The sequence below is a fragment of the Moschus berezovskii genome, chromosome 2 (genome assembly GCF_049115385.1).
Source record: "Moschus berezovskii isolate FMDL1 chromosome 2, NW_MosBer_1.0, whole genome shotgun sequence".
Classification (NCBI taxonomy): domain Eukaryota; kingdom Metazoa; phylum Chordata; class Mammalia; order Artiodactyla; family Moschidae; genus Moschus; species Moschus berezovskii.
This window is the reverse complement of record NC_142461.1, coordinates 49,453,840-49,480,467: the sequence shown is the minus strand read 5'-3', so window position 1 is coordinate 49,480,467 and position 26,628 is coordinate 49,453,840.

Here is a 26,628-nt window from a genome sequence, read left to right as displayed (position 1 = left end):
TCTGTTTTTTGAGAAAGAATTTCCAAAAGAATGGAGAGGGCAGGATATTTTTGTCTATCCTGTTCCTGTCTATCCTATCCCCATATTCCTGTTTCCATTTGTTCTTTGCTCTGAAAATCGGCTTGTGTGCATCACAATTTCCGTCATCCCTTTTCATCACTCAGTTCTTTCCGGTGTGTTCCCTCTGAGTCTACAACCAGGGCTGCTGAGAGTTCTGACTGGGAGAGAGAGAAAGGGCTTCCTCTGACCTACAGTGTGAACTGGCTATAAATTCCCAGACATCAAGCCTCTCACAATCCTGTTTTCTGGTTGCTCCTCTCTCTTATATTCCCCTTGATGAACATTCCCAGTCATGACCTGGCCTCCCAGTTCTCACAAAATTAATCAAATTTCTGACTTACATACAACAACCTGACTTGGTCTGCCCTCACATCTGCCTCTTCCCGTCTTTATAACCAAAGAGTTTTCCATCCTCCCAGATAAAGATGCTCCTCTCATTCCTTCTCAGTCTGTACATTCTTCCTGCCTGATCTCAGGCAGCACAGTGCCCTCACTGACAGTCTGTATGTCAGCAACTATGAATTTAGAGCCCCTGCCTGGTCATCTCTCCAGACTTCAGATTCCTATCTCCAACTACCTTTTAGACATTTCCACTCAAATATGTCACAGAAAATTCTAATTCAATATGTCGTAAATTTAACTGGGCATCCCCTCAGCACTCATCTGGTCTATATTTGTTCTCTCTTATGGCAGACAGAAACTTCATCACTAAGTAACCCAAGTCAGAGAAGCCTAGATTGTCCTAGATTCATTTGTCTTTCTCATCACGTATAGCAGAAATTTGCCAAATATTTTTGCTTGCACTTCCTAATCTTCAGTAAATTCTATGCATTTCTTTCCATGTCAGTATTCTTTAGACCTCATTTCAGGCCATTATCATTCCTGATGATGACAATCTCCTTTTATTCACTTTGTTTCCACGTACCTGCCTCTAGATAATTCTCTACACTGCTGCAGAACAATGGTTTCAAGCCCCCAAATGATCATGCTGCTCTCTTAAACAAATATTTAAGGCTTTATATTGAGCTCAAGATAAAGTCTGTGCTCTTGAATGTATCTCCAGGCTTCTCACGTTCTCTCACATTTACCTTGACTCCTCTACCCTTGACTTGCCCGTCATTTCACCAACCCCATCTCTGTCTACTCACGCTCCATTCCTGGTGTCCCTTGTTTTCCTCCTTCCATTCATTATCTTCTTATACATCAATCCTCTTTGGCCATTTACCAAGTTAACCCCTACTTATTCATTAGGTTTCAATTTAGATGCTATTTTATCTAAGACCTCATCACTGACCAAGTCTTCAAACTTCCCCAATTTGGATTGTGTTCTTTTTGTATGTTTCAGTAGCAGTTTACAAAATTTTGTAAAACTTACTACATGCTCATGCATGCTCAGTTGTGTCCAACTCTTTGTGACCCCAAGGACTATAGCCTGGCAGGCTCCTCTGTCCATGGGATTTCCCAGGCAAGAAGACTGGAGTGGGTTGCCATTTCCACCTCCAAGGGATCTGTTCAACCCAGGGATTGAACCTGGGTCTCCTGCATTGCAGGCAGATTCTTTACCACTTGAGTCATCAGGAAAACCTCCAAACTTACTTCATGATATTATAAATGCTTGTTTATTTGGTGATATCTCCATTTAGACTGAAGTTTTATGAAGGTAAGAATTACGTATATCTTTTTTTTTATTATTAACTCTACCAGAGACAAACAATGCCTGGATATATTAAGCACATAACAAATCTTTGTTGAATGAATTAACCTGACTATACACTATTTTCCTATTTTCCAAACATCTCCTCATACTCAAAGTCTTCAGAATGCTATTTTCTTTATCCTGTTCACAACCGTTTTTTCCATACAATATATTATTTTCCTCTGTATGAATATGCAAATTAGGTGTATCTTGGCCAGATGCATCTTGATACTGAGTCCATAGCTGTCTCTTGTACAGTTCACTGTCTACTTGGATGACCAGCTGGAAAGAAGGCTGCTGTACTCTGATACTAGTACAAATTTAGGAATCTACTGGGAATTCTTTCATGATTCTGGTAAGTGAGGCGGGATCTTCTCCTCCTTTCCTGCCTTGGTCTCTGAGACCTTGAAGCAGTAGAGTACATCAAAAGTCACAGTTCTAAAAATATGGGATAGATGAGAACCCTCCCTGGATTGCTGAACCTTCCCTTGGTGGCTCAACTGGTAAAGAATCTGCCTGCAATGCAAGAGACCTGGGTTTGATCCCTGGGTCAGGAAGATCCCTTGGAGAAGGGAATGACTACTCACTTCAATATTCTTGCCTGGAGAATTCCATGGACAGAGAAGCCTGATTAACGGCAGTCCATGGGGTCACAAAGAGTCAGACAAGATTGAGTGACCAACACTTTCACTTTTGGGGGTCATCCCTGGTGGCTTAGACTGTAAAGTATCTCCCTGCAATGCAGAAAACTAAGGTTCGATCCTTGGGTCAGAAAAATCCCTTGGAGAAGGAAATGGCGATCCACTCCAGTATTCTTGCCTAGGAACTTACAGGGACAGAGGAATTCGACAGACTACAGTCCATGTGTTTGCAAAGAGTTGGACATTACTGAGCAACTAACACACACATACTTGTGACTACTACTGACAGATGTCATTATTTTGTCCCCACCCTTACTTTCCATCACATTGTTTCCTAGAAGTTCTTGACTCTTGAAGGATGTAGGAAAATATAGTTGAGAATTGTAAGGAGGATACGTGGGACTGAAAATCTCAATTTTCACATGTGACAGCAAAATATCAATGGAATTTAGAAGAATTTTAATAAGACCACAGTTCTCTGAACCCAACCAGACTAAACTGTTGATGGAGTTCATTGGGGTTGAGAGGTTCTCTGACTTTTAACCAGGTAAACTCTTTAAAGGAGCAAAGCTGAATATGTTATAAAACTAAATATGTATAATTCCTCCCCCTCAGTCCACTGCTTTAATGTCATATTCAGTTGAAGTGTATGCCTGATTCTGGGCTTTTGGTGGCTCAGTGGTAAAGACTCTATCTACAATGTGGGAGATGCGGGTTGATCCCTGGGTCAGGAAGATCCCCTTGAGAAAGAAATGGTGGCCTACTCAAGTATTCTTGCCTGTAAAATCCCGTAGACAGAGAAACCTGGTGGGCCATGGGGGTCACAAAGAGTCAAACATGACTAAAGCAACTTAGTATACAAAGCAGGGCTACCCTGCTTTCATACTCCAGTCTTCAGCATTAGCTCTTTGCAGGGCATTCCTGATCTGAGCAAGCAGGGCATCATTACACCGATGCACTGCTTGCAGAAGGCTAAGGCTTCTTTCTCTCGTGAGTTCCCAATTTACCAATAGACATAGTCAGCTCAGTTCAGTTGCTTAGTCGGGTCCAACTCTTTGCGACCCCGTGAACTGTAGCACGCCAGGCCTCCCTGTCCATCACCAACTCCCGGAGTCCACCCAAAGCCATGTCCATTGAGTCAGTGATGCCATCCAACCATCTCATCTTCTGTCATCCCCTTCTCCTCCTGCCTTCAATCTTTCCCAGCATCAGGATCTTTTTCAATGAGTCAACTCTTCACATAGGGGGCCAAAGTATTGAAGTTTCAGCTTCAACATCAGTCCTTCCAATGAACACCCAGGACTGATCTCCTTTAGGATGGACTGTTTGGATCTCCTTGCAGTCCAAGAGACTCTCAAGAGTCTTCTCCAACACCACAGTTCAGAAGCATCAATTCTTCAGCACTCACCTTTCTTTATAGTCCAACTCTCACATCCCTACATGACCACTGGAAAAACCATAGCCTTGACTAAACGGACCTTTGTTGGCAAAATAATATCTCTGCTTTTTAATATGCTGTCTAGGTTGGTCATAACTTTCCGTCCAAGGAGTAAGTGTCTTTTAATTTCATGGCTGCAGTCACCATCTGCAGTGATTTTGCAGCCCAGAAAAATAAAGTCAGCCACTGTTTTCCGTGTTTGCCCATCTATTTGTCATGAAGTGATGGGACCAGATGCCATGATCTTAGTTTTCTGAATGTTGAGCTTTAAGCCAACATTTTCACTCTACTCTTTCACTTTCATCAAGAGGCTTTTTAGTTCTTCTTCACTTTCTGCCATAAGGGTAGTGTCATCTGCATATCTGAGGTTATTGAAATTTTCCCCAGCAATCTTGATTCCAGCTTCTGCTTCTTCCAGTCCAGCGTTTCCCATGATGTACTCTGCATATAAGTTAAATAAGCAGGGTGACAATATATAGCCTTGACGTGCTCCTTTTCCTATTTAGAACCAGTCTGTTGTTCCATGTCCAGTTCTAACTGTTGCTTCCTGACCTGCATACAGGTTTCTCAAGAGGCAGGTCAGGTCGTCTGGTATTCCCATCTTTTTCAGAATGTTCCACAGTCTATTGTGTTCCACACAGTCAAATTGGCATAGTCAATAAAGCAGAAATAGACATAGTAATACCAATCAATTGAATCTTCCAAAGATGAGACAGTTATCTGGAAAATTGAGATATTATTTTCTTTTTGGTTGCACTGGGTCTTTGTTGCTGCCCAGGGGCTTTCTCTAGTTGTGGAGTTGGGGGCTCCGCTCTAGTTGTGGTATGCAGGATTCTCATTGTGGTGGCTTGTCTTGTTGCAGAGCACAGTCTCTAGAGTGTGTGGGCTCAGTAGTTGTGGCTCATTGGCTCTAGAGTGAGGGCTCAGGAGCTGTGGTGCAGGGGCTGGCTTAGCTTAGCTGCTTCATCGCATGTGTCATCATTCCAGACCAAGGATAAAACCCGTGTCTCCTTCATTGGCAGGTGGATTCTTATCCACTGGACCACCAGGGCTGTCAAGAGATACTATTTTCTTATGTGTGCATGCTCAGTTGCTCAGTTGTATCTGACTCTTTGGAACTCCACGAACTGTAGCCTGCCAGGATCCTATGGCCTTGGAAATTCCCATGCAAGAATGCTGGAATAGGTTCCTATTTCAGGAGAATCCTGAAATATTTCCTATTCCAGGAGATTTTCCCACCCCAGGGATCAAACCCTTGTCTCCTGTGTCTTCTGAATTGGCAGTTTTGATAATCTTGCCTGTCATGTTTGTCTCAACCCCATCTTCCATAGACTGACTGAATGTTTAAACACAATGAAGATATTTCACACATAAATTCTTCTCAGTCAGAAACTTACTTTCCAATAAAAAAGTAAGGCATTTGATTAGTTACCATTAGGTTTTATTTCATTTATATACCCCATCTTCCAAAACAAGTGGCCTAACATTACCAAACCAAACTTGGGCCTGCTCAACTGGGCCAAGCAAGAACAAGCAGCTCACACTCAAAAGACTCAAAGTCCCCAGCGGCTTTCAGGGCAATGTTTTAAAGACAGTGAGAGGGAGACGGTCACAGGGTGTATGATCAGGTCGTGCACAATTCTCTGATTGGTTGATGGTGAAGTAACAGGGTGATGTTCTGGGAACTTGAATTATCAATCTTTTGGTTCCAACCGGTCTAGGGTCTACCTACAGGTGGTCAGTATGCAGTTAACATCTACCTGGTGGAGGTTTTAGTGTCTGTAAAACAACTCATGGACAGGGCTCAAGATATCCCTTGAGGAGGAGCTAAAGGTCGCTGACTTTATTTTATAGCTAAACTAGTATTATTTTGGCTTTCTTGTTTTCCTTTGTTTCTGCATTTCCTCACTTCTCTGATTAAATTTGCTCTTTGAAATTTGGAGAAGGCCTAGAAAGCTAAAGCTTTTCTATAAAAAAGAAACAAGGGTCATGGTGGGGAAGATAGGGGGTGCCTGTCCCTGGGAAATCCCTACAGAACCTTGCTCAGTTTCATGTATAGACTAGTAAAATGGCCATTTAAAACTCTGGTAACGTGTCAGATGGAAAATCACTCTGCCAAACTTAAATGCTCTTCTACAAGGATCTATGGATCTTTTGAACTAATGTATAATCTGAACCAATATATGTTGTTGTTTCTTCTCAAATTCCAAAGGAATGGCACTGAGATGGCACCTTTCATAATTAAAACTACCCACTGATAAAATATTTGCATCTCTGTTCTATAATTCTTCACTCTGCTTTTTAGAGATTTTACCATCTAAAGAATTAGTGCTTCCATCAAGAGAAATGATTTTTATTGAGTGGATACTTCTATCTAGCCTTTCTGGGATCTCCATGTCAGGAAAAACTGGAAAGGTAGAGAATAAAAACAAACAAACAAATACTAACAATAATGACAAACCAAGTAATCCCTGTGATACCTCTTTGTACAACTAGGTCCAGTGTTTAAATTCAGTGGAATGCCATGTTAATAACAGTGTCAAGATACAGATTTCTCAAAAATAAAGGTTTATATTATGTCATTGAATAAAGAACTTCGACTCACTGAAGCATAGGTCGAAGGTAAAATGAAAAGGAGAAGTTATATTGTTGTGACTAGCTATCAAAACAACTACTGTAGCATTTTTTTCTCTTCCCTTCTTGCTGTGTCATGAAAGTGAAAGTTGCTCAGTCGTGTCCGACTCTTTGTGACACCATGGACTATACAGTCCATGGATTTCTCTAAGTTAGAATACTGGAGTGGGTAGCCTTTCCCTTCTCCAGGGGATCTTCCCAACCCAGGGATCGAACCTAGGTCTCCTGAATTGAAGGCAGATTCTTTACCAACTGAGCTATCAGGGAAGCCCCTTGCTGTGTCATGTATATATTTTAACTATTTTTCCTTTTCATTCATCTTCCTAGCTCCCATTATTGAATTTCAAGGTTGTGGTGACAGACAACTAAAAGTTAATGCATAGATACCAGACTACCCATTCAGGATTTTGACAAAACCAGAGGAAGAACGGACATCATTCCAAAGTCCTGTGCTTGAGTCAGAGGAGCCATCTGATAAAATTTGAAGAGGAAGTGTGTGTGTGTTTATGAGGGGGAGGAGTATATGGATTTTATGAAGGAGTAGGTGCATTATATGTTTTGGAGCTACAAGTTTAAGGAAGTGATAAATAAATATTGGAGAACTAAAGGGGTGGAGCTTAGTGGAGTTTGTTCAGCTTTGGCCACCCAGAAATGAAATACATTTTTCTTTTGAGGAAACTCCAAAATCAGTGGGAGGGAAAACTCCACATTCCTTTTTGGAAACTAAAGTAAAAGTCAGTTGTTTCTACTTTTTCTGAGTCAGGGCATGGATTTGACCTAACCTTATCCAATCCAGGGTCTATATTCACAGGGAATTTAAGGGATCGGTAGCATGACAGAGGAGTCTACCTGTAGTGTGAGTGATGTCACTAATAAGGGCTTCAGTGGTTGCAATTCCTATTACATCATCCCAACTATACAGTCTCAATGGTTAGATGAACTATGTTCTTGCTGCCTAGTCTCCCTGGCTCTCCGTCTTTCTTCGCCTGGTTCCCCAATAATCTTACTGACTCAGGAAGCTCCCTGACATTCTTCCAGGAATTATTTTTTCTGCATAAGTAAAAACTACTTATGCATAACTCCCAGAGTTATGGAGTAGGAAATGGCAACCTACTCCAGTATTCGTGACTGGAGAATCCCATGGACAGAGGGGCCTGTCAGGCTACGGTCCACAGGGTCACAAGAGTGGGACACGACTGAAGTGACTTAGTGTAGCCGCAAGCCAGAGTTAATATCTACTGTTTGCAACTGAGAATGCTGTTACTAGCACTAAATCCAGGGCCTAAAGAACGGTAGAAAAGGGTAAATGTTTGAGCAATTTGGCCAACAAGAGCAAATGACCATGAATGTAGGTTCTGTGTTTGTAGCCAGAGTACCTGATGTGATAATGCCTGTGACCTCGGGGCTTCCCCAGTCATTTACATTATTGAAAAAGGAATGTTTCAGTTCTCTCATCAAGAGTTCTTTCCAAAACCTTGCTTTCCTTAGCTCTTCTTTGTAAAAATGAACATGAATTTTACCTTTGTGAAGAAGTCCTACATATAAACCTGAATTGCATAAGAAGACTCACTTTGATAACAGAATTTATGAGTTGGTTATAACCATGACTTTCCAAAAGAACATGATTTACTGATTCTGCAAAAGCAAAAACTGGCAAATAACTATACAACCAACCATCATCTCTCATAAATATAAGACATTAAACAAAGCAGGTGGGGTAATGTTTTGTAGATAATTGGTATTTTCACCTAGAGCAAAGCATAACCTGTCTGTTGTGAAAATAGGCAACAAACTTCCAAAAGAGAGGAACTGAGGGACAATTTCCTATTCATAGTTTTATTCACTCTAGAGATAGTTGTGAAAATCTGCAAGCTGAATTTTTATTGATAATACAAAAACTCTTCATGCAATTTTAATTTTTATAATTAGCCACTTTGAAAACTTTCTTTCATCTCTCAATTTGTGAAAGGGACAGATTTTCAAACTAATAAAAAATATGTTTTTAATCTCTTACCCTATAATCCTCAACTGAACATTTTTTTCTAATTTCTAGTGAAATTTTATTTTATTACCTTTTTTACAAATGTATACCTCATCATCATATTTATATATTCAGTGGAAGGCTAAAAGATTGATATTTTGTAAGCAAAAATCATCCTGAATATTTTATAATTTTATCTCCATCTTAATAATTTATAATGCAGCATGCAGAATAAGATGGGTATGAATGAAGTTTGACTAAATATTCACAGTCTGGGAATATCTGAGTTCATTTGCTAACACTTTTCAAAAAAAATTAAGCCCCCAAAAATATTCATTACAATTAAATGATTTCAGTACTCAGAGGCCCCCACAAAAGCGTGCATTGTGGTAAGTAACCTTGAAGGCTTCTCTATCCACAGTATTAATATATTTTAAGTGTCTGTGCAGACCAGGTGAGAAAACAGGCACAATAGGAGCTTGATGGTATGTTATCCACTTTTACAAATGATTTTTTCTATAATTTATAAAAGTGAGTAATCCTGGAAGTGATCAAACAAGTGGCTTAACCCTCTCCCATCAGGAAGCTTCCATAAGACTCTTATCCTTATCACTCAGAGGCAGACAGAATGAAAACTACAAACACAGAAAATGAATCAAACTGATCACATGGACCGTAGCCTTGTCTAACTCAATGAAACTATGAGCTATGAAGTGTAGGGCCACCCAAAATGGACGGGTCACAGTAAAGAGTTCTGACAAAACGTGGTCCACTAGAGCAGGCAATGGCAAACCACTTCAGTATTCTTCCCTTGAGAACCCGATGAACAGTATGAAAAGGCAAAATGATAGGTTACTGAAAGAGGAACTCCCCAGGTCAGTAGTTGCCCAATATGCTACTGGAGAAGAGTGGAGAAATAATACCAGAAAGCATGAAGAGACAGAGCCAAAGCAAAAACAATGGGCAGCTGTGGATGTGACTGGTGATGGAAGTAAGTCCAATGCTGTAAAGAACAATATTGCATAGGAACCTGCAATGTTAGGTCCATGAATCAAGGTAAATTGGAAGTGGTCAAACACTTGGAAAGAGTGAACACTGACATTTTAGGAATCAACATTTTTGTGAACTAAAATGAAATAAATTTTAGTGATTTTAGTGAACAAAAATCGACATTTTAGTGAACTAAAATGGACTGGGATGGGAGGATTTAACTAACATGGCCATCATATCTACTACTGTGGGCAGAAATCCCTTAGAAGAAATGGAGTAGCCCTCAGAGTCAACAAAAGAGTCTGAAATGCAGTACTTGGGTGGAATCTCAATCTCAAAAATGACAGAATGATCTCTGTTCATTTCCAAGGCAAGCCATTCAATATCACAGTAATTCAAGTCTGTTCACCAACCAGTAATGCTGAAGAAGCTGACGTTGAATGGTTCTATGAAGGCCTACAAGACCTTCTAGAACTAACACCCAAAAAAGATGTCCTTTTCATTATAGGGGACTGGAATGCAAAAGTAGGAATTCAAGAGATACATGTGGTAACAGGAAAATTTGACTTGGAAAACAGAATGAAGCAGGTCAAAGGCTAACAGAGTTTTGCCAAGAGAACTCACTGGTCATAGTAAACACACTCTTCCAACAACACAAGAGAAGACTCTACTCATGGACGTCACCAGATGGTCAGTACTGAAATCAAATTGATTATATTCTTTGCAGCCAAAGATGGAGAAGCTCTATACAGTCAGCAGAAACAAGACCAGGAGCTGACTGTGGCTCAGATCATGAACTCCTTATTTCCAAATTCAGACTAAAATTGAAGAAAGTAAGGAAAACCACTAGCCCATTCAAGTATGACCTAAATCAAATCCCTTATGATTATACAGTGGAAGTGAGAAATAGATTCAAGGGATTAGATCTGACAGACAGAGTGCTTGAAAAACTATGAATGGAGGTTTGTGACATTGTACAGAAGGCAGTGATCAAGATCATCATCAAGAAAAAGAAATGTAAAAAAGGCAAAATGGTTGTCTGAGGAGGCCTTACAAATAGCTGAGAAAAGAAGAGAAGCTAAAGACAAAAACAAAAAGGAAAGATATACCCATTTGAGTGCAGAGTTTCAAGAATAGCAAGGAGAGATAAGAAAGCCTTCCTCACTGATCAATGCAAAGAAATAGAGACAAACAATAGAATGAGAAAGACTAGAGATCTCTTAAAAAAAAAAAATAGAGATATCAGGGGAACATTTCATGCAAAGGTGGGCACAATAGAGGACAGAAATGGTATGGACCTGGCAGAAGCAGAAGATATTGAAAAGAGGTGGCAAGAACACACAGAAGAACTATACAAAAAGGATCTTCATGACCCAGATAGCCACGATGGTGTGATCACTCACCTAAAGCCAGACATCCTGGAATAAGAAGCAAAGTGGGCCTTAGGAAGCATCACTATTAACAAAGCTAGTGGATGTGATAGATTCCAGTTAAACTATTTCAAATCCAAAAAAATGATGCTGTGAAACTGCTGCGCCAGCAAATTTAGAACCCTCAGCAGTGGCCACAGGATTGGAAAAGGTCAGTTTTCATTCCAATCCCAAAGAAAGGCAGTGCCAAAGTATGTTCAAACTACCGCATAACTGCATTCACTTCACACATAGCAAAGTAATGCTCAAAATTCCAAAGCCAGGCTTCAGCAGTATGTGAACTGTGAACTTCCAGATATTCAAGCTGAATTTAGAAAAGGCAGAGGAACCAGAGATCAAATTACCAACATCCTTTGGATCATTAAAAAAATCAAGAGAGTTCCAGATAAAACATCTACTTCTGCTTTATTGACTATGACAAAGTCTTTGACTGTGTGGATCACAACAAACTGTGGAAAATTCTGGAAGAGATGGGAATACCAGACCACCTGACCTACCTCCTGAGAAATCTGTATGCAGGTCAAGAAGCAACATTTAGAACCAGACATGGATCAACAGACTGGTTCCAAATTGCAATAGTAGTATGTCAAGGTTGTATATTGTCACCCTGCTTATTTAACTTATTTTCAGAGTACATTATGAGAATGCCAGGCTGGATGAAGCACAGGCTGAAATCAAGATTGCTGGGGGAATTAACAATAACCTCAGATATGCAGATGACACCACCCTTATGGCAGAAATTGAAAAGAAACTAAGGAACCTCTTGATGAAAGTGAAAGAGGAGAGTGAAAAGGTTGGCTTAAAACTCAACATTCATAAAACTAAGATCATGGCATCTGGCACCATCACTTCATGGCAAATAGTTTTAGAAACAATGGAAACAGTGAGAAACTTTATTTTGGGAGGCTCCAAAATCATTGCAGATGGTAACTGCAGCCATGAAATTAAAAAGACACTTGCTTTTTGGAAGGAAAGTTATGACCAACCTAGACAGCATATTGAAAAGCAGAGACATTACTTTGCCAACAAAGGTCTGTCTAGTCAAAGCTATTGTTTTTCTAGTAGTCATGTATGGAGGTCTGAGTTGGACTATAAAGAAAGCTGAGTGCCAAAGAATTGATGCTTTTGCACTGTGGTGTTGGAGAAGACTCTTGAGAGTCCTTTGGGCTGCAGGGAGATCAAACCAGTCAAGGCTAAAGGAAATCAGTCCTGAATATTCATTGGAGGGACTGATGCTGAAACTGAAACTCCAATACTTTGGCTACCTGATGCGAAGAGCTGCCTCACTGGAAAACAGCCTGATGCTGGGAAAGATTGTAGGTGGGAGGAGAAGGGGACGACAGAGGATGAGATGGCTAGATGGCACCACTGACTCAATGGGCATGAGTTTTAGCAAGCTTCAGGTGTTCTTGATGGACAGGGAAACCTGGCATGCTGCAGTCCATGGGGTCACAAAGAATTGGACATGACTGAGCGACGGAACTGAACTGAACCTTCCAGAATGCACAGTACACCACCTGGGAACAGAAGCAGCTAAGATCTCAGGGATAGAGATTGAATCAGAGTTACAAACTTGTGACTCATGAACTGAGTGTTACTTGTAAGTATGTTTTACTTGGACTTCCCATGGATTAAAAATAAGTTAAAGAAAAATACTATATATGATACATAATGGATGGATACATGTCATTATACATTCTTTCAAACTCATAGAATGTACACCAAGAGTAAACCCTGATGTAAACTATGGACTTTGATTGACTATAATGTGTCCATGTGAGTTCATCATCATTGGCTATTACAAATGCATTAGTCTGGTGAGGGATGTTAATAATGGGGGAGGCTATGCATGTGTGGGGCCAGAGGGTATTTGGAAAATCTCTGTTCCTTATTAATTTTGCAGTGAGCCTAAAACTGCCTTTAAAAAGTATTTAATTTTTTTTTAATGGAAAGGATTGTTTACATAAGTCTTCCACAGCTCCTTGTATTAGGAGTTGAATTGTCTTCCCAAATGCAGATGTTGAAGTCCCAACCTCTAGCACGTTAGAATAAGATCTTATCTGGAAATAGATGCAAATGTCATTGCAAATATAGATAGTTAAGATGATGTCATACTGGAGCGACTTTCCCTGGTGACTCAGCAGTAAAGGATCTACTTGCATTGCAGGAGACACAGGAGACATGGGTTTGATCGCTGGGTTGGAAAGATCCCCTGGAGGAGGACATGGCAACACACGGCAGCATTCTTGCCTGGAGAATCCCATGGAGAGGAGCATGATGGGCTACAGCTCATGGATTTGCAAAGAGTTGGACAGGACTGAAGTACAGGTATGCACATGGAGTATTCTGGGCCCCCAATTCAGTATGACTAGTGCCACTATAAAAAGGGTAAATTAGGACATAGAAGTGCACACTGGGAGATCATCATGTGAAGATGAAGGCAGAGTTTGGGTGACACTTTGACAAAACAAAGAATAATGTTTGCCAGGAAACCACCAGAAGTTGGGGAGAGGTATGGAACACATTATTTCCCATCAACCTCAGAGGAAACCATCCCTATTGACACCTTAATCTCAGGCTAGCAGCCTCCAGAGCGGGGAGGCAATAAATATTTGTTGTTAATGCTACTGAGCTAAGTCACTCAGCCACACAGCCCTCGGAAATGGATGCAAATTGCATATAGAATTTCTGTTTTCAGATTCTCTGAAAATAGCCAGACTTGACAACACTCAGTAAATCAGCTAGAACAGAAAAGTTCTGCAGTTCACCAAAGGCCCAGCCAGGCTGTTTTAATAATTCAGATTTTCTCCTTGATGCCTGATACCACCTTGAAAGAAGATGGTCGGGAAATTTGGGAAGAACCTAAATAAATATAATGTGACAAAGCATTCTCTTGTGATCTTTAAAGCAAATGAAGTCTCTGAGCATAAAGAAAAGAAAAATGAAGAAAATTTAAAAGGCTACCCAGGGAATTCTGATAACCGCAATTTTAAAGAATTCTTTAAAAATAAAAAAGGATATCTTCATCTTAAAGTTTAAAAAAAAAAAAAGCTTCCCTGGTGGCTCAGGAGATAAAGAAACTGCCTGCAATACAGGAGACCTGGGTTCAATCCCTGGGTTGGGAAGACACCATGGAGATGGGAATGGCAATTCACTCCAGTATTCTTGCCTGGGAAATCTCATGGACAGAGGAGCCTGGTGGGCTGCAGTCCATGGGATTGCAAAGAGTCAAACATGACTGAGCAACTCATACTTTGACAAAGATTAAAAAGAAAAAAAGTAAGGGCAGAAATAATATAGAAAAATTAAATAAATACAACTATGATAATGATGCCAAGAGGATTCCTGGAACCCCTAAATTGAGACTTTTGTGCATAAGAGGAAGACAGAAAGGCTATCCTAACTGCTTGAGGGATCTGTTGATGCTGAGAGAAAGCTCTGGAAAAGCCACTACAGACACAGTCAAAAGACAGGGCCCAAGAAAGACATGCATCCGGTTAAAGCACATGCTTCTTCACTTAAATTCCACTTTGAACAAAATCAAGCCATAAAATTGAGAAAAATTTCATCCCTGGATTCTTAGAAACGTTGATCACTGACCTGCTGCCGATAACCCTTGAGGAACAATAGGGAGTGAGAGAGGATCCTGAAGACTGGACATGAACAATAATATTATAGTTTTCAAAGAATGAATGAGTTGAAAATCTTTAGAAAATGCTGACAATAAATATGATAAAGTTCCCTAGGAAATTTAAAAAAATCAGCAACAACACTATGACTCAAATGTATGTTGGAAATTAAGAGAAAAAAGTGATTTGGTTTAAAAATCTAGAAGTCCAAAAAAAAAAAAGTCAAGTAGTAAGTAGAGGCACCAGAGAGGTGACCCACCTTCTACTAGTCTGTGCTTCTCTTACTTTTCCCAGCCACACTGGACTCCGGTTTCACACTCCTACTACATGCTCCTGCTTCTCAGCCTTTGCACCACCTGCTCCTTCATTCTGGAACTCTCCCCTGAAGGGATCTGCAAGCCTTGTGCCCTTTCTTTTAAGGTTCTATTCCACGGTCATCTTCTCTTTGAGGCCTTCCCTGGTGATCTTATATTCCAGCCTCCCTGCCCCCCATCCATGCCCTACCCTGACTTTAATTTTCTTCATTACAGATATCTTTTTCCCTTATTTAGTTTTTTCTTTATTTTTCCTTAATAACTACCACATGCACTTCATCATACCAGTACTATTCCAGAGGCTTTAAGAATATTGATTCAGTTAATCCTCTGATAACTCTAAGAAAGAAACACTATTAATAGCATCCTCCCCATTTTTCAGTTGGGGGAACTAAACACAAAGCAGCTGGAATGATGGTAAGCAGTGGGGTTGTGTCTGAATACAGAAAATCCAGCTTCAGAGTCAGATATTTACTATTTTGATATTCTGACACTGTCTAAAATATCTTATATTTAACTTATCTATTAAGTGTACCATCTTTCTCCATGTTCTTTCCCAAAAAATGTAAGCTCTATGATGGCAGACTTTTATTTTTTTCCATTTCACTTTTGCTCTTAGAATAAGGTGTGACATGTCGGAGTGAAACTTGCTCAGTCATGTCCTACTCTTTGAGATCCCGTGGACTGTCACCTGCCAGGTTTTCCTGTCCATAGGATTTCCCAGACAAGAATACTGGAGCAATGAAAACAATTAAATACTTAGGAATATATCTACCTAAGGAAACAAAAGACTTGTACATAGAAAACTATAAAACACTAGTGAAAGTAATCAAAGAGGACACAAATAGATGGAGAAATATACCGTGTTCGTGGATTGGAAGAATAAATATTGTAAAAATGAGTATACTACCCAAAGTAATTTATACATTCAATGCAATCCCTATCAAGCTACCAACAATATTTTTCACAGAACTAGAACAAATAATCTCACAATTTGTATGGAAATACAAAAAACCTCGAATAGCCAAAGCAATCTTGAGGAAGAAGAATGGAACTGGGGGAATTAACCTGCCGGACTTCAGGCTCTATTACAAAGCCACAGTCATCAAGACAGTATGGTACTGGCATAAAGACAGAAATATAGATCAATGGAACAAAATAGAAAGCCCAGAGATAAACCCACGCTCCTATGGACACCTTATCTTCGACAAAGGAGGCAAGAATATAAAATGGAGAAAAGACAGTCTCTTTAACAAGTGGTGCTGGGAAAACTGGTCAGCCACTTGTAAAAGAATGAAACTAGAATACTTCCTAACACCATACACCAAAATAAACTCAAAATGGATTAAAGATCTAAATGTAAGATCAGAAACTATAAAACTCCTAGAGGAGAACGTAGGCAAAACACTCTCCGACATAAATCACAGCAGGATCCTCCAAGACCCACCTCCCAGAATATTGGAAATAAAAGCAAAAATAAACAAATGGGACCTAATTAAAATCAAAAGCTTCTGCACAGCAAAGGAAACTCTAAGCAAGGTGAGAAGACAGCCTTCAGAATGGGAGAAAATAATAGCAAATGAAGCAACTGATAAAGGATTAATCTCCAAATTATACAAGCAGCTCCTGCAGCTTAATTCCAGAAAACTAAGTGACCCAATCAAAAAATGGGCCAAAGAACTAAACAGACATTTCTCCAAAGAAGACATAAAGATGGCTAATAAACACATGAAAAAATGCTCAACATCCCTCATCATCAGAGAAATGCAAATCAAAACCACAATGAGATACCATTTCACACCAGTCAGAATGGCTGCTGTCCAAAAGTCTACATGCAATAAGTGCTGGAGAGGGTGTGGAGAGAAGGGAACCCTCTTACACTGTTGGTGGGAATGCAAACTAGTACAGCCACTATGGAGAACAGTATGGAGATTCCTCAGAAAACTGGAAATAGAACTGCCATATGATCCAGCGATCGCACTCCTGGGCATACACACCGAGGAAACCAGAATTGAAAGAGACACATGTACTCCAATGTTCATTGCAGCACTGTTTATAATAGCCAGGACATGGAAGCAACCTAGATGTCCATCTGCAGATGAATGGATAAGAAAGCTTTGGTACATATACACAATGGAGTATTTCTCAGCCATCAAAAAGAATGCATTTGAATCAGTTTTAATGAGGTGGATGAAATTGGAGTCAATTATACAGAGTGAAGTAAGCCAGAAAGAAGAACATCAATACCGTATATTAACGCATATATATGGAATTTAGAAAAATGGTAACCTGAACCCTGTATAAGAGACTGCAAAAGAGACATAGGCATTTAGAACAGTCTTTGGGACTCTGTGGGAGAGGGTGAAGGTGGAATGATTGGGGAGAATGGAATTGTAGCATGTATATTATCATAAGTGACCAGTCCAGGTTCGACGCATAAATTTTCCTCTGTTCATTTCTTTGCATTTGTGCTTTTTTAATAAAATTCTTTTTTAGAAATAAAAAAAAAAAAAGAATACTGGAGTGAGTAGCCATTTCCTTCTCCTGGGGATCTTCCACTGGAAGTGCTCAATAAATGTCTTGTTAAGTGAGTACAATGAAAATATAAGAGGTTTGAAATAGAAGAGTCTTCTATTGTAGAGTAAGACTCTCCTCTTGTTAATAATAGAGATTAAAGGCTATTAATTGTTGAATCCTAGATTCCTGGCAGAATGCTTGGCTTGTGTTGTGAGAGAGTAGAGGAAGTGAAGAACTGAAAGAGAAGCTGGAAATAGGAGGTACTTGGTAGAACATGAGATAGGATAGTCCAACATCCTGAAAATTCACAGAAACTAGATTTGTCAGTAATGAGAGAGTGGTTCTTTATTAAAGGAAGGCAGAGGCAATCTCTTTGCATTTTGCATTCAACCACTCTAGTCACAAATAAAATAGTCTGTCATTAAAATAGGAAGACATTTTAATGCTGCTGCTGCTGCTAAGTCGCTTCAGTCGTGTCCGACTCTGTGTGACCCCATAGATGGCAGCCCACCAGGCTCCCCCGTACCTGGGATTCTCCAGGCAAGAATACTGGAGTGGGTTGCCATTTCCTTCTCCAACGCATGCAAGTGAAAAGTGAAAGTGGAAGTCGTTCAGTCGTATCCGACTCTTAGCTACCCCATGGACTGCAGCCTACCAGGCTCCTCCGTCCATGGGATTTTCCTGGCAAGAGTACAGGAGTGGGGTGCCATTGCCTTCTTCATTTTAATGCTAGATATCTATTAAACATTGCCCATATTTAAGCCATTTTGGTAAGTGCTATGAAGCCTCCCAGTCCTGAAAAGGCCTGCAAGAATCTGATAATCAAAATGGTACCACTGGGTAGAAACACCAAAGGCAACAATAGAGGACAATAGAAGCGCTGAGCAGCATCAAGTTCCCTGTGATCTGTGCCCAAAGGTAAATGTTTTCAGAAGAGGGTAGGGTCACAGTAAGCTGGCAAAATACACTTCTAGAAATCTTTGCCTCTCATTAGCATAAATGTGTGTCTTCATGAGTATAAAATCAACTTCAGTCAATCAACAAAAGGCAGGATTACTAAAATAAATGAGTGTAAGAAAACTATTAATGACCAAATAGCATTAGATGCCAGCATGATCTTACCTAATGCTGTTAGTGTTTGAAGGAAAAGCATTCAGATTTCTAATCTGTTGAGGAATATTAACATAATGTGGCTTTGAAAATTTTTAAAGACCTCATAATTAATTTAATCACCATTTTGCATAGCATTCCCACTTGTAATCTGCATTTTTGCTTTTAAAATTCTTACTATATAGCTGTCATTCTGATCTAATGAAATGCTTCTTACTTAGGAAGAGATGAAATTTTCCAATGTTGAGGCTACACAGACATGAAGATTGAAACATGTGTCTGTTACTGCAATTTCACCATGGTAGACTAATTGCAGAGGCCTGTGGGTATGGATTGATGTTGCTGAGTAGTCAGCCTTTACTGCCATCGCTTTCAGGGCAATTTGCATAGCATGGCTCATAGTGTTTTATGATTTTTCTTTTAAAAATAATTCTACTTGTTAGTCACTAAATCTATTTAACTCTTCCAGTGCTGAATAGCATCTGGGGCACGTCTGCACAGCAAGTGCATGTATCTCTCACTCTGGAAGGGCCAAGGGAGTTTGGAAAGGGTATCCCAGCTGGTACAGTTCCATCTGTCCATCCTCTAGGAAGATTACTGTAGGCTGGTCTCCCTAGGAAGTAGGTCCTGAGGCAGAAAAGAGTATTTGGGAGGTTTGTTTTGTAAGTGCTCGCAGGGTCAACACATGTGGAAGAGAAGTAAGGAGGATTAGGCAGAGGGAGAAGCTGGACTACAATGCAGTCTGCGTGAAAACCTAGATTAACTCTCCGGGGAATTCAGAGGAGGAGACGGTGCCTCAGAGTTGACCCAAGTTATGGCAAGAAGGATGGGCTTTTATATCTTCCCTTCCCCCAGCATTGATTGACCCTGGCTAGGGGATGATTCAGAAAGCAGCATGCCCTAGAGGGATGCAGTCAGCAGAAGAAATCCTTGAAGATGGCTGATGGCTATGGATTGTCTGCCAAAGACCCTCCCACCAGCTGGGAAAATAAATCCTTTATTCCTGAAGAGGGACAAACCTGGGTGGGACATCACAGTGTCTGCCATAATCATCATGTATCTTCTACTGACAAAGGAACCAAGTTCCTAACCACCTAACCAAGGATGACCTGCTGACTTTCGTGAGAAGGTCTTTCAATGGAATATTCAAGAATCTCTTCCTCATTGCCTGGTAATTTAATGTATTGCTAATCATCAAAATGAATGCCATAATTATGAGCAATTTAAAGGGGTCTTTGGAAATTCCAGTCATTTGTCTCACACCTGAGAAAAATAAGATGATTATATTATTGCAAGTTTATATAGAAAGATATTGATTTTTCTATCTCAGTCAACATGGGCACTAAAGCTTAGTATTTGCATGATCTTTTTGGATTGGAGATGATGTTTTCAAGAGACTTACTAACGGTCAGGTTTTCCTGGTAATGCTTTTTGTGGGGGGGAGGGGACTAAAAGGAAGCTTGTATACTATGGAGATGTATTTGCCTCTACCATATGATAGTTTTTACTTTGTAAGTTGATACAGTTACTCTTATAGGACATTTCGGAAGGAAGCAACAGAACCGTTTTGAAATTACACATCGGTCATGGAGACATTGACTTTACACTTGCTGTAATGCACAAAGGGAATGTGTTCACTTCATGGAATCTTTGCATTTGAATCAAGGGGAAACATCTGAAGTTAGCCCAGGCAAAGGCTTAGAACATGGTTCAAATTTAAACACAAACAAAGGGTAATCTGGCCTGGCACAGTCTGGCCACTGCAGCAGTGTATCTGAAGGTTATGTTTTATGTTTATTAGCTCCATCCAGATGGTGTTTTATGTCCTTAATAACTTTGTCCCTGACTAAGCCATGAACCTACCATTTGACAAACACAGTAGGAAATGTCTATCAGCAGAAAAGTCATTTTATAATCAGAAACATCACTTGAACCATTTGGAATACAGTTTGAAAAAGTTTATTCCTTTTATGGGTCAATGCCTACATTTTTTATTGACAAACACACAGCTTTTCCAAACAACCAAAATTCAGTGAGAACCTAGAATTCTTTTATTTATGTTAATATTTTATACGAGTAGTAACTTTCATGGTAAAGGATCAAATTGCTTTGATGTACATTTATTCATCTTTATATGTCCATAAAATTAGAGTATGTATTAATATTCCATGGTTATGAAGAGACTGAAAAACAGAATTTCTGAGGCCATCCTGTGAATTTCCTGAACTAATCCTGATATCTCCTGGCTCTGTGCACAGAACTCTGTCCAGATCAGTCTGCACACTGTTTAAGTTGCTCTTTGGGAAAGTTGTAAGTAGGCTTTTTGTGATGGTCATTTATGTCACTAAATTTTTATTCCAGATTTCAACCTCATTGAGGGTGGCTATTATGTTTTATATCTCTGTGTCTCACAGCACTGATTTTAGACAGTCAACATATATGCATGGATTCTACTAAAGTAATTCACTCTTTGTCTTCTTAAACTCTGATCTTTAACTCTCTTGTGAAGAGTGGAGGAAATATTTTTAATATAAAAAAAAATTCTTCTGGATTGCAGTTTCACAGATTTTTCAGTTAGAACAAAAATTTATCTGGAAATAATTTTAGATTGGAAAAATAGTGTTTTTAATGTCTATTTTAATTTAAAAATATTTAGTGTTATTAATCCCATTTAGTTTTAATTTCAAATCCCTTCTCTTTCCTTTCTTCTTTTCTTCCTTTCTTTGTTCCTTCATTGTTTTTTTGATTCAATAAACATTTACTGAAGTTTTACTATGTACCAAGAAACATGCTAGGCATATACTCATTTAAGAAAAATGTGAGTATTCAAATTTTTCTTAAAGCATTCATTTTTTTTCCCCCAAAAAAGCATTGGTAAGCTTTTTTCCCTGTATTCTCTAATTTCCTCAAAAAGAATATAAAACATGATTAAATATTATGATAAAAATTTACGGTAGATAAACTTCAAATTATAGTAACAGATTTTAAAAATACTATTTTAAAGATTACTCTAGAGTAATCTGGAGTATTTTAGAAAACTTTGGCTTGATTCTAAGGCAGAGGATCTGAAATCATTTTCAGGGGCAACTCTTTCTCCTTAGAACACAGTAGAGAATTGTTCACACATTTAATTAGTCAACACTAACCAGGATGCATTTTTAAAGGATTGAGGCTCAACTGTAGGGAATTTAACTTGATTGCAAGAGAGGTTAAAATATGGCAATATAGTAGGAAGTAAGCTTAAAATCTCCCTCATTAGAGACTATCAGGGGAGAGATAGGAAAGTATTTTCCTTGCAATGTTTATGTAATTTTGACTGCAAAAGATTATTTTTTTCCATCATTTTTCTTGGTAGCCTCATCTATGACTTACAACTGAACAATGTTTAAGAATGTGTGGATAGCTACCATTTAACAGAATTTAGCAAACTAAGCAACTTGAAAATCTTTGTAAAGAATCATTAAACTCTGCACCAATTCCTACGTGTGGGGTTCCCTCTCCCCACACACACCAAGTAAGCCTCCTCCAATACCTACAAGTCAACTCAGTTCTGACTCTGGAGACAACAACAGATCCCACGGGCTAAAGCTCTGTCTCATAGGACTTCCTCACCACTCCACTTCAGATGACATTGGCAGTTCCAGGTTGTTACTGTAATTCTATTCAACCTGCTATAGATCGAAAGTTTTAGTGACCCTCTTGTTGGATTAGATTAATCTACAAGAGTGGCTCACAGAACTCAGAGAAACTTTTCATGTACTGGATCACCAGCTTATTATCAAAGGATATAGCTCAAAACAGACAGATGGAAGAGATGCATGGGTCAGGGAATGGGGAAAGGACAAGGATATTCCATGCTCTCTCTCAGTCATTCTCTCTAAATTCCCACCTGTTCACCAACCCAGAAACTCTCTGAACCTTGTGAGTTTTTAAGGAGGCTTCATTATACAGACATCATTGATTAAATCATTGGCTCCTGGCAATTGATTCAACCTCCAGCCCCTCTCCCATCCCAGAAAGTTCCTGAGGAAGGACTGAAAGTTCCACCTCTCTAATCACTTGGGTGCTTCTCCTGATAACCTCCTCCAACCTTAGATTCATTAAGATAAAAAAATACGCCACTATTACTCTATTTACTTGGAAATTCCAAGGATTTTAAGAGCTCTGTGCCAAAGATGGGGATACATTCTTATTATAAATCACAATATCACAGTGATATTTATTTTTTTAAAATTTATTTTTTTTAATAAATATCAACTGTTTTTCTTTCTTTCAATTAACACCACAGTTTCCTAACCAAGATGGTGGAAATGAAAGAAGAGCTTGATTTGTTTACTGAAAACCAGGACATGAGCAGTTAGTAGGCAAATGACTTCACCTCTCTGCCCCTCAGTCTCCACATCTATGTCATGAAGACAATATTATTTATATGCCATAACATTCGGAGAATATGAAAGAGGATGACCTGTTAGTCACCTGCTCTATGTATTGGGTGAGGTCACTGAACTTTCTTCACGTAGTCAAACCTCTGTTCAGACTGCAGCAATGGCAAATCTTGGATTTATCAGGTCAGACCAGCTGGAAAAAAAAAAATTAGGGAATAATGCATAGGAAATATCAAGGACCAGGAGAAGGGACCAAACTGCTGAGCCACACTTGTGAAGAAATGAGATTTTTAACAATGAGACATAACAAGAAACCTAATAGTCCCAAGCTTACCACAGAGGGCACTTGGACCTATTGAAAATAGCGCCTCTGTGTCATGTGCCAATATTCAACCCCAAAACTGTGCAATTTTGTTTGTGTTTAGGTGGAACATTGCAAACAAACAAATGCTGATAGAACATGAGCTAAGCCCAAACTAACTGCGAAAAATGCTTGTAAGCTTGGATGCTAGAAATCCCAAAAGGAGGAAAGAAATCAAAAGCAGAGAAGGTCCTCTGCCTGATTTGCCTTTTGCCTGAGCAAACTGGAAATACTTGGCATCTCAAAGTCACCCACCCACCCCTGTTTCTAGTCCACACCATGAACCATCAAATAGCCACTTATTTACCATTCAACTTCTTACATGGAGGGTGCCAAGACCATGAACTGCTTTTTACTCAGTTTAGGCTTTTGCTTCTTTGTTTTCTGAGTGACAGTTTGGGAGACAGATGCATTTCTTACAAAGAGGGCTGCCTTTATAAACAAAAACAAAAATGGAAGGATGCATTCTTCTGCCCCAAAGAAACTGTTCTGTGTCCTAATTTAGGAAAGGAGTAAATGGATGAAAGAATGTGTTAGCATAATAACAGATTTGAACTCTAAATAGCTAATTGGGGCCCAAAAACATTACCTAGCAAATGATAAAATGACAGCAGAACAACAAATTATTTTAAAGGCATTTGAGGCAGTGGGAGAGAAAGATTTCTTGTTCCCATCCAAATGGATTAAGATAGGAAAGAGATGATGATAACTTGTCCAAGTTCTGCAAAGCACATGCCATATCAATGGACCTTCAAGGTACAGCTCTGATGAACCTTGAAAATGCCCTTGTTCAGTAGGAGATGGAGAAGTAGCCTTTGGCTTTTTACCTTCAAGAGCCTTTTGTTGCAGGAGCTAGGAACAGGAACACTTGAATTTTAATCTCTTGGTAAAATGAAGTCTATCCATTTTATATTTGTGGTTTTAACTATGGAATGATCTGTAATGTCATTGCCTTGTTATTAGGAGATGCTGTATTAGACATTTTCTTTGATTTTATTATAATACAGCTATCAGGAAAGGAACTTCTGTTAGGTTTCTTCTTCCCAGCTACCCCTGGATCCCAGCACTTTTTTTGGTCTTCATATAAAATGAAGAGCAATATGTTTTTTCCCTACACCATCTCAGTACTTTATATTTTAAAAAATAACTAGTCATACCTTTGTAGTTATATTTCTGTCAAAACAGGATATGTATTAGTCACTGTTTAGCATGTCCAATGAATTATAGCTTATTTGGGATTTCTTTTAAATATAAAGATCATCAATAAAAAATGAGTTAAAGCATTTTTAAGTGAGCTAAATTTAAGATGTATCTAGAAAAATATATTTTTTAAGTAATAAAAGGAAACAGCTACTGAAACTGCCATCATCTTTTACAATAAATACTGTTTTTATTGAAGGCTGTCATATAATTAAGTTAAATATTTAAATTGAAATGTCACTGTTAATTGATGCAGTCCTCTGATACTGCTTAAGTGTTTTGATTTTAAGGAAGAATCTGTGAACATGAAATCAATAGGTTTAAGAGGTGGATATACTGTTATCATTTCATAATTATATGCATATAAAATATATGTATACACGACAATATAAAAATATTTGTATAATGCATATGGCATAATATATAATGTATAGCAAAGTACATAACACAATATGGTGTAAAATGTTTGGTAACTCATATAATTATAAATTACCATCAAGTTAATATTATATAAGTGTCTGGGAATATTTTGAGAGTGTATTAATAACTCTAAGTTATGACAAGAGCCTACCAGAGTAGTAATTATTTGTAGAGCCATCCTGTGTTTCTTAATTATCAAGTAGAAAATATTATTTAAATTGTACATTCATTAAAGAAGAAAGAAATGTACACTGATGGATTTTAGGAGCCCTTAACATTTCAGAGTGCCAGGAGCTCTTGACTTCATAGTAAACATCTAGGCTGGCTGAAAGGCAAATAGCTTCAACTAATATTTATCCTTTTCGGTTTTATACAAAGAATAAATGGCCTAAAAGTATTGAACTTCCCCAGAATCAATTCCTTGCAAACTTTTTCTATGGGTTAGAAATGTCTGAGATCCAAAGCCAGGTCCTCTCTTTATAAAGAATTCTTTTCACTTTCAGAAATAATAGAGCGTCAATGTGTCAGAAGTACTGATATTCAAAGTATTTACCACTTAATACTAGTAAAACAGTTTACTTCATTTTGATGTTGCTGATGCCTGAGAATGTGAAGTGCTTTTGTGTGTGACCCACACCCAGATGCACCACGCCACCTGCTCAAGGAAGAGTGCGATTCGAATGAGCCAAACAATTTCACTTCACCCAAACCTGTTTGTTCCGAGTCAGCACAGCTGACGTGGGTTGAGAAATGAACACCTTGATGAACTGATCTAGTTCAGCGTACCCAAAGGCTGTTTGTGAGACACAGTCCCAGAAAGTTCATCTGCCTCTCAGCCCTGCGGAGCTGGCGATGTGGCTTGTCACAGAGTTGCTTTTAGCTTATGTGATTGCTCGCTCCACATGCTGCCATTTACAGTACACGGTATACAGTAAATCTATTTTTTGTCAAGATGGGCTGGGTTTTCACAGCTCTTCACATGACATCCAGTCACTCTTCTTGGCTCTTAATGCTTAACATGGTGTAGTCTTGATTTTTGGCTGATTGCCTCCAATATGTTCAATTCTGGATGATTTTTTTCATGTACGTTTGTGAAACGATGCCCTAGAAATGTGAAAAATGCATAGGTTTCCTTAAAGGGCTTGCAGGCATCAGTCTGCTTCCCTGGGCATCATTTTGGAACTGTAATATTTTCTCGAGCGTTAGTGACATGCCCTCAGTAGGCACTGGAGAACATTCAGGAGGCAGATAAAAGCAGGCTGAGGAAATATAAGTGGCTGTCTCTGGGGAGTGGAATTAGGAGCAGAGGTGGATAGAGGCATACTTTCATTATGCAGTTTATCTGCTTGCACCATTTTTCTTTTAACCTAGTTTCTGTCTCATTATGACAATTAAAAATATGAATTAAGAGAAAATAATAAATATTTCTAATATTGTCATTGTTAAAATCACCTCAGCCTGTTACTCATGTTTTTATAATAGCACTAAACTCCATGAACACAAGTTCCAGTAGATTATACAGTGTTCCTCCCTGAGCTTTAACTTGACAATCTCATTTCTCAACAGTTTTGGCATTTCCACGTGGACATTGTGTTTTTAGCTCCCACCTTCCATCCCCATGGTTTATTTCAACTGTAGGACACTTCTTTCTGATCTATGTATAGAGTTTTATCTGTGTATTATTAATGCAGTGTGGGGTTTTCTGAATTGCCCAGGAAAATGTTCTAGGAAGCACTCCTGACCAAATGCCTTCTAGAACTTACTTACCTGGAGCTTTGGTCAGTTTTTTATGAATCTGCATTACCTAGGCTACCATGTCACT